The following is a 14,510-nucleotide window of genomic DNA, read 5'->3' as shown; positions in this document are numbered from 1 at the left end:
TAAAACATTAATTTTGACAAACGTGTGCAATGTAATAAATACATATAATATATACCTGTATTGTGTGGCAAATATTCAGCCAAAAAAACATTAAAGGAAAAGCAATTACATACCATATATAAGTACACTATTCTTCCCCCAATCCCCCCCTTTTCTAAGCATAAAGTGATCTACTATAATTTCTGGAAGAAATGCCGCAGTAAATTAAATTGCGGGTGACATCATTATGGACCTTATAGACACAAAATCTTGACCTATGTCCTGAAATATGGCACATCAGTTAAGAAAAATGCATGAAATGAAACCATAACTCAAAAATAAATTATGGGTAAAAAATTTTTGAAACTATACTTACGTTCATGAACCCACTAAAGAAGCCCATATTTTTAAATACTCATACTATATTAAAAATAACGATAGTCGTGTGCACCTCTGAAAAAAATTGCAGTAGATTTACAGTGGAAAAGGCAGGGAAGGGTACAGGATGGGTCCTGGAAGATTCATGCAATGGCAGGGAAAAGACACTATTCAAACTGATGAGAATGTTGATTTGAAAGAGGGAAGAATGTTATTGTTCTGAGATCCCATTTAGGGTGAATATGGCATGTAGGTCCGTTCAAGGGAAAGAATGTAAACAAAATAAAGTTCACAGAAAGCAACTGAGTGGTCTTTTGTGTGGGAATACCACCAAACTATGTGCAATGACAAGGTCATCGAAACTACGTACAACTACATCATAGGAAATACTTTTTTAAGTGCACCTAAGCACCGCATGGTTAGAAACATTGCACCCGCTGAAAATTAAGTTTTTAACACGTAAATGCAACAGTGTTTCTTCCATAAATTATGGTACTTTTTTTAGTATACTGGATAACATTCTTAAGTGTATACACAGATGTGATAAAATATGATCAATAAAAATAAAATTCCCAGCCCTAGAGCATTTTTTGTGCCCTGTTGTAATCCCAGTTTGAACCTTGTTGTAAACTACGCGAGCAAAAATTTATTCAGTACAAACTTATCACATATCTAAGTTAATTTGTTTTTAATTTTAAGATAGTAAATAGTGTTCAGCAATATATTTGGTAACCAATGCGTTTAGTATATTATTTTGCTTCGCTTGCAGTGTTACGTTTTTATAACATGTTGTTGTTGTTGACTAATGCTCACTTGTCTGATTTATAGTCCGCCCAAGCCCACAAAATTCCTCGTGGCAAGGAGCACAAGATATGCCTGTCGTTGGCAACAGCCTTGAGCACCTTACAGGTGACAGTGCGATTTAGCTCAGTTTTGACTCCAATTTTGATGGAGAGCATCCTGGCGGGACGGGTTCAAGCTTCTCCCACCCCTCTTCCCCTGCCACCAACCTACAAGAGGACCACATCACATGGACACAATGCATTTACCAATATCCATACCTTCTCCGAGATTCGAACACGGGCCCTTTGGCACGGCAGTCAGCAACGCTAACCACTATACCAGTTGAGCAGCTTTTTATAACATAAATGTATGTATCATTCTTCAATAAATATGCTTGAGTGTGGGTTTTAACAAAGCACGAAGTGTTTGCATATTTAGACAAATTAAAAGATAAAATGTAAATTTTTTTTATTTTCATATTACTATGTTAATAATGCTTCATTTTAAATGTTAATCATAAGCAATGTCATTATAATATCGGCACTGCATAAAGGCACTCACTAAACATTTGCACGATGACGGCAATTAGGCTTGGCATGGGCTTGACTCCAGGCCATAAAAATTTTGCAAAATTCCATTATAGTAGGTGCGGGTTAATGCAACTCCTGTTAATGTTATCAAAAAAGTGATCTCGCCAATTTGTATACAAAAACATAGGAAACACTTATTGTGATCAACAATTCGGTTAATGTTCTCAAAACACTATAGAATAAATTTTTTAAAGTGAAGTCAAATTGCCAAATACGATCAAAATACAGTAAAGAAATTGCCAAATGGCATAGACATGTCGCTAAGTAAGGGATTAACTCTTTGAAAGGTGGGAAAAGGCAATTAACTTTTTCAGTAAAACTCTTTTTTTTATTTACTATACCAGGTGTTACAATGAAATTATTTGCGACAATTACATGTATTTTGTCAAAGACGCATGAAAAAAATGACCACTTCTGGTGGTTGGTGTCAGTGACCACCACCCACAGAACAAATCCCTACAAATCAGTGTCTATGATACTCATGGAAACAGTTTTTCTTTTTCAAGCAGAGTGCAACTTCGCATGTGCTGCATTCCCACACTGTTCTTACAGGCCTTTTTCTTGCTGCTGCAGAGTGCTCATCGTTGTAATGTTATCTTCGACAGCTGATGCTTCAGAATCAGAATCACCTTTCTAACATTAGGTATCAACCACCAGGGGTTTTAACCTATAATTATTGTGGCATAGGCCATTCGCATTTATTTTTCTTAACTCTGTGGCACGTGAGCGCCTCACCCGAACAAATCCCTACAAATCAGTGTCTATGATACTCATGGAAACAGTTTTTCTTTTTCAAGCAGAGTGCAACTTCGCATGTGCTGCATTCCCACACTGTTCTTACAGGCCTTTTTCTTGCTGCTGCAGAGTGCACATCGTTGTAATGTTATCTTCGACAGCTGATGCTTCAGAATCAGAATCACCTTTCTAACATTAGGTATCAACCACCAGGGGTTTTAACCTATAATTATTGTGGCATAGGCCATTCGCATTTATTTTTCTTAACTCAGTGGCATGTGAGCGCCTCACCCGAAGGCGAAAAATGGTCGAGGTGACAAAGGCATTAGGGTAGGCATACACAGGTATAAATACTAGTTATGCATTTGATCTAATAAGCAGAAGATTAAATAATGATGCACAGAAAGAGTTAGTGCTTCGGAGCGTTGTGAAAAGACGTCCAGCCTGTTTGGAGATTCCTCGCTGACTGAAATGAGCAGAAATACATGAGAGTAGCTAGATAAAGTGTCATGTGACTAAAAGTCACGTTCTTATTGGAGGTGCCAAGGTAAGCATTAATTCAAAGTTTTACAAATAAATGAGAGCAATGGCATGACTTGCAGTAATTTTGATGAAAACACAGTCTTTTATTTGATATAAAAATCTGATGTGTACACCACAGTACTGATGTGACTTCCTTGTACGAAATATTAAATTATACGCATTTTTTCTTGCATTTCATTTAAACTTATTGGATTGAATTAAATCTACTTCGCCGACAGCGCATAAACCACAATAGAATAAATGCATTCTTTAAAATTCACTCTAGTATTTGTTTCCCATAGCGACACTCTGGCGCTAGATTCACTTAACAGTATTAATAATTATATAACAGTTAACTTATATAGTAATTATATAACAGAAACTAAGTTAACTGTTATACAATCCAATAATTATATAACAGTTAACTTATATATTTTGTTCATATTCTAACTCATAATGCACAAAATTTATATCATTTAAAGAATAGAATTATCTAATCGTTGCCACATGTTCTGTTGAAATACTATAATAAAGCTAGAATGATGTACAAAAGAAATTAAGCAAACAAAATAAAAAAGAAACAGTTTTTCACAGACGATTGAGTATTTCTCATTTAATTAATTCAGTTCTCACTTCGCGAGAAGGCAAAAATACATAAAAACTCAAAATATCTATATTAAAAATTACAAAGTAAACTTTAAACACTTATGTCCTTGAAAAAATTCCAGAAAGAATTAAGCACGATTTAATTGGCAATAATAAATGAATGCATTATCTTTGTTGTTGCGAAGCTAAGTTTCTCTAGATTGGCAACAAATCCACTAGTCTCCTGTTTCAAATGTAAACATCAACGGCCGCCACAAAAAAAAAAAGGCTTAGCGGTATTTAGACAACTTTAAATTTATTGATAATTCTAAAAATATTGCATACAGATTTACTAAAGGCATAAAAACCTCAACCGGAAGATAAAAACAACATAATACAGTCATTTTTAAAGCAAAAAATGTACAATTTACAATTATATAAGAGTAAAGAAACTGAGATCACTGAGCTGGGTAACAGAGTGGATATATATATAAATATATTTATACACGTTTGGTGCAGCCGACTGTAACCAAAATACGAAGTGCACATCTGCATGTTATAGCAGTCCTATATACAAAATTTCAACGTTCTAAGGCTACTCGTTTTTAAGTTATGCGAGATAAGTACATACGTTCGCACAGACGCCAAGGAAAATTCTCTTCACAATTAATTTAAAGCAGTTTTATAATTTTTTGAAGGAAAAGAGTATTTTATTCTGTCCTTACATACAGATATCACGCAAAAACATTGTTAAATTGCATTCGATAGCGGTCAGAATGGATATTTTCGTTGAAATATGCTGCCTGAAACTTTTCGCGATTACAATACTTTTTACTTCGAACAAGGAAGTAAAAAAGTAACAATGATGCAATAAAATATAGTATTTCTTGTGTAATAAATGAAAATTTAAAGTCCTGATGGCTGATGCTTATTTTCTTGAAGACGAAATGTTGCATAAACTACTGGCTTATGTTTTTTGATTGCCGTCTAGTGAGCTACAAGGGAACTTCAGAAACGGTCAGTCTTGAAAACCACTCATACGAGTAAGACGTTCAATAGAAAAAATGGTTACTGTAGGTAACCACCACCCTCCAAAGAGTTAAATTGCCAAGTAGCTTGGTTTTGATTTAGGACAAACATAAGGTTAGTCTGTTTTCCAACTTTTACAAAGATTAATCCCAATTAGTGAATAACGAATGGAATTACACATGACCTTGCTTTTTCATGTAAAAAAATTTGAAAAAAAGTCAAGTTGCTGCATCAATCACAGAGGAAAGTATCTGCTGGTAGTCTTCTGAAAGAAATCCAAGTATGCCAGATGATATACTTTCAGAAGAAAACGATAAAGTTGGTGCACTGCCTACAAATGGCGAGAAGATGGACACCCTACAAGTATTAATTATATTTGTATTAAATTAGTTCATTTCTATAGATATTTTGAAGGATATTTTTCTCATAATTTAATGTTATTATTTGTAGGGCCAGATTAAGACTCAAAGCACTTAAAAGGTTTTGCTGCCCCCCCTTCCAAAAATTTACGTCTGTTTCCCCACTCCTTCTCTCTCAGTCTTGGTTTACCCACATCATATATTCCACAATAAAACTGGAAATGGGAAATTTTTATGGTGCTTTCCTTCGCGAGTTCCTGAAAATCTTTCTGTAAACCTAAGAAGCCTTTTCCTCAATTCCTAAGAACCCTTAGCACTTAATTAATGGTTAACCTAGCTCTGATCATACAGTTAATGTTATAAAAATAGTTCTGGACAAATATGATCACATCAAGCAGCAACTACTGTACCCCAGCAAATTTTACCACTCTTTTGCAAAAAAATACTACTCAACCATAAACTGCACAGCTATTTGGCATGAAGTCAAGACATTTTTTTTTTTTTTCAAATGAAAGACTATTTTATAGGAAATAATAAAAAAATGAAGTAAAATGAAATTCCGTGGAAAAGTTAAAATTTCTGCTAAAAATATAATTTGTGGATGTCATGTCCATGTACCATCAAAAATCACCAATTATCGCCAAGGGGCTCCAGTAAATATATTTTTATCAGTAATTTTTTTATTGCCAAACCAAGAAACAAAAACTTTAAACACTTTAGGTTAATATGTATACATATGCCATAATGATTTAATGTAATATAAAAAATTTTTCTCAATATCAATAAAATATATCATGCCAATCATTTTAACCTGAAACAAAAAGTTGCCAATAACAGTTATTTATTTAAAATGCTGACATTAATAAAAACATTTTCCACATACAATGACGTCACATGCAATGGCGTGCTCTCTTCAACATCAGAATATGACCTTACATAAAAATAAGGCTGATCTTTGGAATATGGTAACTGGTAGTTTGGCGACACTTTGGAGGCAATAAAGGTTACTACCTAGGACTTTGGTTATAATGTGAGAAGTACTGTTTCGATTACGCATTATTTTGTGTGAGGGAAATGAGAGATCATGAGATATGTCATGTGACATTAACGGACGAATTACAGTTCTTTACTCGGAAAAGGGGGGAAATCAGGAAAAAATCTGGAAATCTTGTATTTAGCTTTATTCTGTGTTGTGTGAAACAGTTTTGGTTAATTTTTGGATCCCATGGCCCTAACTAAAGTGAATTCGAAATGGGTATTTAGTGAGATTGAAAGGGGTAGTAATAAGTGTTTTTTTAAGGTTGTGCAAGATAGAAGTAAAGATGCTTTATTAAGTTATTTATTTTACCTGGTACCTTGCTGTGAACTATAAGTATGATTTTATAGATCCTGAAACAGGCGCACATACGCTTGCTTTTTATTTAGCGGAAGAAATAAGAAAAGTTTATCGGCCACGTAATCAAGATTCTGAAGAAGATTAGATAAGTTGATATTTTTAATTATTTGAGGATATTATTTTTATGCATTGTTCTAAATGTAAGGAGTAAATAAAATAATATGGTATTATTGGAAAATTCTTATTAGCAATGATTTTTATATTTTAAGTAGTATTTTTGAATTTAATTATATTTTAATTAAATGATAGTTATTTTGTGAATTATATGTTTGTAGGAATGTGGTATACGTTTCAGTGAAAGTAAATGTGCATGGAAATAATTTAAATATTTGACACTAAGTATATGTAACCATTTGTAATGTTTGAGGTATGAATTCGTTGGTGATGTTTATAATATAATAGATAATTTAGAGGTAAAAGTCTTTGGATATTTTATTTATTTTATACATGGAAATGTTCATCCTTGGAAAGTGTATATCCTTCGGTTTAATCCTAGTTCCGGTGCACACGGGATTTGGCGACATTATGTTAAGCAGTTAAAACCGGACATTGCGATGAGCAGTTAACGAGTCATTCAAAGAAAATATATAGTTAAACATAGTATATACTATGTATATAGTATATATACTATGTATATACACACATAGTATATAGTGTATATATAAACATTCTTTGGATCATTTTTGGTGTTGGCGATAATTTTCAAATTCGCGCCAAGACTGCATCGTATACTAGGATTTTACCTATACTTTTTCGCGATCAGGCGATTTCATATATGATATTAAAGATTCACAAAATTTTCATGCATTTTCGTGAAGTTTTTCTAATTTATGAGAAAAAAGCAGTGTACATTGATATAGTGAAGAGCCATTTTTGTGCAATTCTGGGATTTTTTTTAAGTAAAAATAAGTCGATGTGTAAATGGTTTATGTGTATGTGCTATTCTGAAAAATGCGCAAGGAGTTTGCGATTGTGCACTTTTTCCCAATTTTGCAGTTAATATTTGTCATGATTAAGCAGTTTTGTTACATAAAATTTCTAGCATAAGTGTAATTCGGCTAGTAGATTGCTGGAAAAAGTGTTCAGTAAATAAAAAGAAAAGAAACATGTCTTTACTTTGTGAAGACAAAATGGCGGCGAAAAAAAAATAGAGGGTTGCTGTAGCAGAGTTGGTCACCAAATTTCCGCCAAGTTACCATAATCCAAAGATCAACCAAAAGTAATATGTTTAATGCTTGACAATGGTATTTTCATTTCATATTTCGTAAAACTTACAAATTTCTGATTTACAAACTTTGAAAGCGAACAGTGGCAGCACTTTTTGAAATAAAACATAACAGAAAAGTATTGAATTTTCATAATAAATTGTTACTTTTTTATTGCTTGTCTGGAGTGAGAATTAAGAGATAGAAATGTGCCTACAGTCAACAATAGTTAAATAAAAAAACTAGGCCATAAATTCTATAACTTTAAAAAATACTTTTTCATAAAAAAAAAAAAACAGTGAGCAAATTTTATTTCTTGGTACTTATGTATTAATGCAATAACCTAACAACCTTAGTAGAAGTCACCAAATTTTCAGATTGTGATAAACTCTGGCAACCATGCACATAACCATTCTTCCACTAACTATGCTCATAACAATCGTTTGTCAAGCAATGCCACCATTTTCATATGTAATATTTATTTTCACTGCATTCCAAGTTCATATAGCTTTCATAAACAAATCATGATATTTTTTACCTTAAACTTAGTTTTAAAATATGAGCTTGAATAATTTGCCAGCAATGAAAGAAAACTAAACTTAATGGTGCAACAGCCCTCAGCGAGCCACGGCCTAGGGAGGATGACCATCTACCTGGATAAGTGTACAGTTGTCACAGAACCTCCCATGTTTAGTTCGCAAATGAACTTAGCACTCATTTTATTGAACCACTCAAGGGATGAAAGGGTAAATCAACTTTGCCCAGCCCATGATGCTGCTGTGTGACATGCTAGCCACTGTGCCAGCAATGAAAGAAACTGTGGTAAAATTCCTGCAGAAATACAGAATTTCACTGACAATTTTCTAAAGGGAATACTGAGAAAATGCATTTTCTAGACAGTTGCTGTTGTCAAGTGTCCACAATTCTGTTTTTTTTTTTTTTTAAAGAAAAAAACAGATTGCTCTTTTCTTGGGAGAAGAATGACAGGAAAAATTACAGAGAGATTTGAAGAAGGATTTTAGTGTTTTATTTTTTTAATGTAGCACATAAACCTTATTTAATAATTCAAATTGTACTTTAAATTGCTTAAATATGTTTTCTTTGGGGAAAGTACAGAATCACCCACTGCTTCACACGTTTCTCTAAATCGCCAACTTGAAAATAACTGGTGAAAGAACTGCACAAACTTAGTATACATGTACACATCGACATATTTTCACTTAAAAAAAATCTGAGAATTGTACAAACTTGCCACTGCACGCTCCTTTGACTTTGTCCATATACACATCAATATGTGCCATATAAGTGGACGATTCTGCACTTTAGCAGTTTTCCTTTTACAGGTTGATAATGTTCACCGACTCATGATGAATATCAATAGTTTGGGAATCTTTCTAAAAAGAAATGAGAAAACCAGCAACTTGCAGCTTATAAGTAGCTTTCACCTTTTTAACTGTAAAAATCACCAAATTGTGCCAAGGTGGTTATGTTACTGCATAATTGCTTCTATATAAAACTGAAACTTGTTTACGTAAATTCTACTTCTTTGCATGTATGAAAGAAATTGTTCAGTTTAAAATAAATAAATTATACTATCACAATTCATGTTTAATACAGTTTTGTGCCTATTACATTTTGCTGTTTTAATAGTCATAAAATGCAGTCAATTCGTGAATGCCATAAAACATGCGTATCTGTAATTTCACATTATTCGGAACCGACAGAAATATTAAGGAGTGGAGCTTTTAAAGTGATTTTGTTTAAAGTAAAAACATTCATTCATAAAACAGTTAACGTTTCCCACATACGAAGAGTATAGCCGAAGGATCTGGGATAGAAATAAAATATTTTTAAAAATATCACTGACAATTCTGCCTCAAAGTACTTTCATATGTTAAAAAAAAAACTCACTATACCTCTAAATCACAAGAAGGTAATAACCACTTCTCGCTTCAACTTTTGCGCACATAACAAATATTAAAAAATTGATGTTCATAATTACTCGCAACTGCCCAACTCATCATTCCTATATGAAATACATGCACAGTAACTTCAAATGTTGATGAAATTCAATTTATTCCTATTAAAAGAAAAAATATGAAAGTGGCAAAATTACTTACCTTTGATTATTTTGTTTGATTTTCCTAAACGCGCTGAAAATATCAGTTACGGTTATCTGATATGATATATTTTCCAATTCATTACACCTTTCATTATACATATACTCTGTGGCTCTTCAGATAACTTATGAGTATTAACATATTTTAAGATATGAAGGGAATTGCAACAGAAAAATTTAAATAATCCATATATCTTGCTTTGAGTCATAAATTTATCCTTAGATGGGCAAACAGAACGAATGCTGCAGCTAAAAGGTGGAGTCATTGATCGGCACTCTTCTCTTCGAAGCAAGAAGCGCGCAGATGAAGATGCCAGCTTCTGCGCATGTGCGGCTTAGAATTAACTTTAATGTTAAGTGTGACTCATTTCAAACATCATAACATCCCTTAAATTAATTATAATTTTTCTTTTTTCGTGAGTGATTCAAATCCTTTCCGTAAAAAACGCAAAAACTTCTAATTTAATGCAAAAATTATTGACTGCCATAGGTGGATTTATGCGGATGTACAAATCGCTATCAAGAAATGGCCTAACATTTCAAGGGCCACTTAACAACTTCTCAATTAAAAGAAGCAGTAAATACCCTCAAATGTCTTAAACTGACTACTTGCCAAGAGTTTAAATGAATTTGACTTCATAAACCACCCGCCTCATAGTTGATGAAGAATGTTTGTAGCATTTGGAATTATGAACTTTTTTTTGTAGCCCAAAGGGCGTTAGCCCAGAACAACTATTAACTTCGTTTTGGCATTTTGCCTCGGTTCACTATAAATGTCGGTTTGCTTTACAAATTGTTGCCACCAAATATTAGAGCCCGGCATTATATTTAAAGAAAGTAAATAATGAAGAATCTGCATGAATGTATGTATGTTTCTCGTATTATGGAAAAACAATGGTACCTAGAGGCATCAAATTTTCAATTAGTAGTGCACCACTAGAATATGGGCATCTGGAAGCCCGAACTTGAAATTTGGAATTTGTTTTATTATCTATTTCATATATTGCAAAACTTTGACGAATTTTTTTTTATTAAAAAAATCAACTATTTTAAAGCGAACAATGGCAACATTGTGCAGGATAAAGTTTACGGAAGTTTTAGACAAATAACTGTAAGACTTATTAAAGTTACGATGAATTAATTGCACATGTAAAGGAACTTTCTGGCCACCTTGTACATTTGCATCGTAATCAAATGCCCATAGCAGAACAATCATAACTAATTAAAGATACGATATAATCCTGTGCCTAACAAAGCTATTATCGGTACCGTATAAAGTTGTTTCGGCCAATTGAGTACTGTTGAATTCTGAGATATTTCTTATATCTCGGAGTTTAAATTTCATGGGGAAAATCGAGGTAGTAAATAATATCAGAAAAATAAACAGAGATGGCTGTAATTAACTGAGCTAAGAAATATTACTTATTTCCTGCGTTTTTTTCCTGTGTCAGAATAATACAGTGTCATATGCAAACTAGTATCATCCATAACTGTAATACTTCACTTTGTTCGAAAACAATTTTTATGAAATTAAGTTTCAGGCAGTTTCAAGTTTTTCCTACACGTACGAAAGTGGTTCCCAATAGTGAGCTAGAAGGGGCTCGGCGAAAACTATAACTTGTCATAATCATAATTTGACAAACATCAATTTTATAGTAAAACATGAAATAAATATATTATTTTTCTCGAATTTCACTCAAATGACTTTCACAAGTTAGGTTAGGTTAGGTTACTTCAGTACAGCAGAGCACACGAATAGTATTTGTTTAAGAGGAAGCATGGCTCTGTGATGGACTTTCTAAAAAAACTGGCTCATACTCACATTACAACATCGGGTTAATAAGTTTCCTTAAGTTTAGGAGACTTTCTTTAAAGTACTTCCTTATTGTGTTATTGCTCACCAAACGTGCAGCTAGCCCATTCGCCTGTATTCGAACCTGGGATAAAATATCATTGTTCAGGGCTCTTTGGTTTTAACAGGAAAACAGCTTAACGATGTTTTGATAGAGTAAAAAAAAAAAAAGCTAAAGTCAGTAAGACTATTAGTCAACACCGTTCCGAAGAGTCTATGTTGACTACTTAGGTTACGGCAAAACAAGCTGATTTTCTGTCTAAAAGCAAAAATACTTTCGTGGACGACTTTCGAAGGAAAATTGGCTTGTACTCATGTTACACATTGAGAAAAGCACTAAAACATCCACGCAGTCAACTTGTTTGACGGGACTTGAACTCAGCTCAAAATACTAGAGTCCAGCGATTTTACTGGTCGATCGTAGTATTCGGCTGAATTAAAGTCTTCGAGAATATAGAAGATGTTGGCTAGGACCTTGTAAAAGACTTGAAATTGTATCATTGTCACTGAAAATGAAAGACCGTGCAGCTCAATGAACAGTATTTCCAAAATAAGATTTTTGACTCAACAACATATTTTATATTTAATGATGATATTCTTAGATGCGAAATGTAAAAAATTTTTTGAAAGTCATCGCTTCCACTTAGAATCTCTCGGAAAGTAAACTGAAGTGAAAAATGAAAATAAGTATGGCAGCTTCCAGCATAAATTGTGCCGCGCGTTTGAATATAATCTTTATTTAATGTAATTTCTGCCGGATCTTAAGATTTTCCTTATTTTTGCTTGAATTATTATTATTATTATTATACTTTTAAATATTTTATTGTTCATGCACTTTTGGTATTTTCGAATTTTTAAAAAGTAAAACATTTAATTAGAATTTGATACTTTGTTTGACACTAGATTTTAATAAAGGCCTTGCGCTTATGATAAAGTGTGCCTTTTGTTAAAATGTGTATAGCTCACCACTGGTGCTTCCCAAATAAAAGTTCACAGAGTACTCTTTTTCTCTACCTTTTCTTTAATTCTAATCTTTAATATTGAATTCAGAGGAAAAATTAACTATAAATTCGAAAAGATGGATTTTGAGAGAATGCCGAAGCTTGATGCTAATGAAAACTTTTTACCTGTAATATCATAAATAGTTGGAAGTTGCTTTTCTCGGAGACTGATTATGATTATGTTTTGAAAGCTAAAGTGATATATTATTCAGTAAAAGTACTGTTGGCATAACTACAGAAGCTGTTCACACATTTTTTAGACGATGTATATTGTATTCACAAAACTAAATTACATAATGACATCCCTTATTCTGAACTATCTTTCGATACCGCAATTTCCAGGATAATAATGCCTTTTGAAGTGGCAGAAGAGGTATTCTATCCCATTCCTCCCGAACAGCTTTCCAGAGTCCTGTTAGGGTTTTGGGACAACGTTTGGATAATGCAGTTTTTAAAAGTCCGAAAGCACAAAAATCCATAGGTGACACATCGGGAGATTTAGTAGGGATATCAGTGAAGGGATTTAGTAGGGATATCAGCCTTGATACCAGTTTTTTGTTCCATTTCTTTTAGGAAATTTACAGTGGATTTTCATGTGTGACTTTTGAAGCTTTGTCCTGATGGAGTCTCAGAGATTGATGGCACTGTGGGTAAAGCGATGGTATTTCATTCAGAAAAATTGGCGATAAAATATGTTCCTGATAGTATTTGGAGTTAATCTTGACATTTTTTTGCACTCTCTTTATTTTTAACTTGCCATTATAAGAAAAACCAGCAACAATCATGAATCCCTTCGAAAAACTTTCCTTCGATTCTTTGAACCATGTACTTAATTTTTTTCTCCCCTTTTATGATAATAAATGGCTCTTTTCTTGTTACAATCGTTTAAATACACCCATGCTTCATCTATTGTGACAATTGTTTTCCATTTTTCTTTGGATAAGTGTTTCTCATATAGAATTCTGCAGCGTGTCCTGCGTTGAGCGATATGCTTTGGAAGAAGACGATGCACACTGCGTTTTTTCGCTTTCTTAAGATTTAAATCAACGTTTATCATTTTTTTTACAGTGGACACCGAGCATTTTAATGATTCTGCTACTGTCCTTTGAATAGGGGATTTTCTTTTAACATTAAGCAACGTACCTTTGCAATAGTCGAAGATATCCGTTTTTTTCCTTGGATACTTGTTTGGAATTTTTGTCCCACTTGAGGCTCCAATTTGAGGGTTTTTTTTTTTTTTTTTTTCCCTTTCTTGTTAATGATATTACCTATCGACGCTTTAGATATCACAAAACCATGACTCTCACATCGTTTTTGGATAACGGAGTATGCATATTTCTCTTCGGAAAAAGCGGTAAATGTAGCCTTTGAACCACTGCTTTGTTAAATTCGCCATTTTGAATAAAAACAAAAATTTCAAGCCACAGACGATAATTTTGACTTTTAAAAACATAGTACAATTGCAATTACTTCTTTTGTAGCAAACGAATTTTTTATTACCGCTTACCAAATTCGCCTAAAATATGTGCGAACAGCCTTTGTATAGATCTAAATAGCTCTATGTACGTACTTCAAAATATTTTCTTCCTCTATTCCGCATGTATTCGTAGTGTAACTGAAAGCACATTCGACACGTATTTAGGGAGTCTGGAGTTCGAATCCCGAAGAGAGATCTGAATATTTTTCTCCTCTTCTGCAGCGATAAAACCCTAATTATTCTACATACCGTGTTCTAAATATTGCACGGACATCAATAGTTTAAATGAACATGCAACGGAGGAGAGATCTTTTTGTGATTTAAATTGAAATGAAAGTTATTTGCGAAATTCAGAAAAGATTAGGGTCTTTAAAAGTCCTTGCTATGAAAAAAGATACTACCAGTATATTATTCATCATTTTCTGAAATGAAATCTGAAAATAAAAATTTAATTTTTGAAGGTTGATTAATGACGATAATTATGTATATTTTTCCTTTAT

The 14,510-nt window shown here is 33.0% G+C and overlaps 2 protein-coding genes across 4 annotated transcripts in view; one reads left to right on the top strand and one right to left on the bottom strand.

Annotated features, from left to right (window-relative positions):
* Window positions 1-14,510, top strand: part of LOC118181699 (neprilysin-1-like) — a 482,702-nt gene that overhangs the window by 340,622 nt on the left and 127,570 nt on the right. The window lies entirely within an intron of this gene.
* Window positions 1-14,510, bottom strand: part of LOC118181698 (uncharacterized) — a 134,636-nt gene that overhangs the window by 49,798 nt on the left and 70,328 nt on the right. The window contains exon 1 of one of the 2 annotated variants that reach the window (XM_035350886.2): window positions 9,682-9,910. The exons of the other annotated variant lie outside the window; for it this stretch is intronic. The gene's annotated coding sequence lies outside the window, so the exon portion shown is untranslated. Of the gene's footprint in view, window positions 1-9,681; window positions 9,911-14,510 lie in introns of those variants that run through there. 2 annotated transcript variants of the gene reach the window in all.

The sequence above is a fragment of the Stegodyphus dumicola genome, chromosome 7 (genome assembly GCF_044657685.1).
Source record: "Stegodyphus dumicola isolate Sdum_Otavi_A_Nest chromosome 7, ASM4465768v1".
Classification (NCBI taxonomy): Eukaryota; Metazoa; Arthropoda; class Arachnida; order Araneae; family Eresidae; genus Stegodyphus; species Stegodyphus dumicola.
Note: the sequence above shows the minus strand (reverse complement) of the source record. Positions and strands in the feature narration are given on the sequence as shown.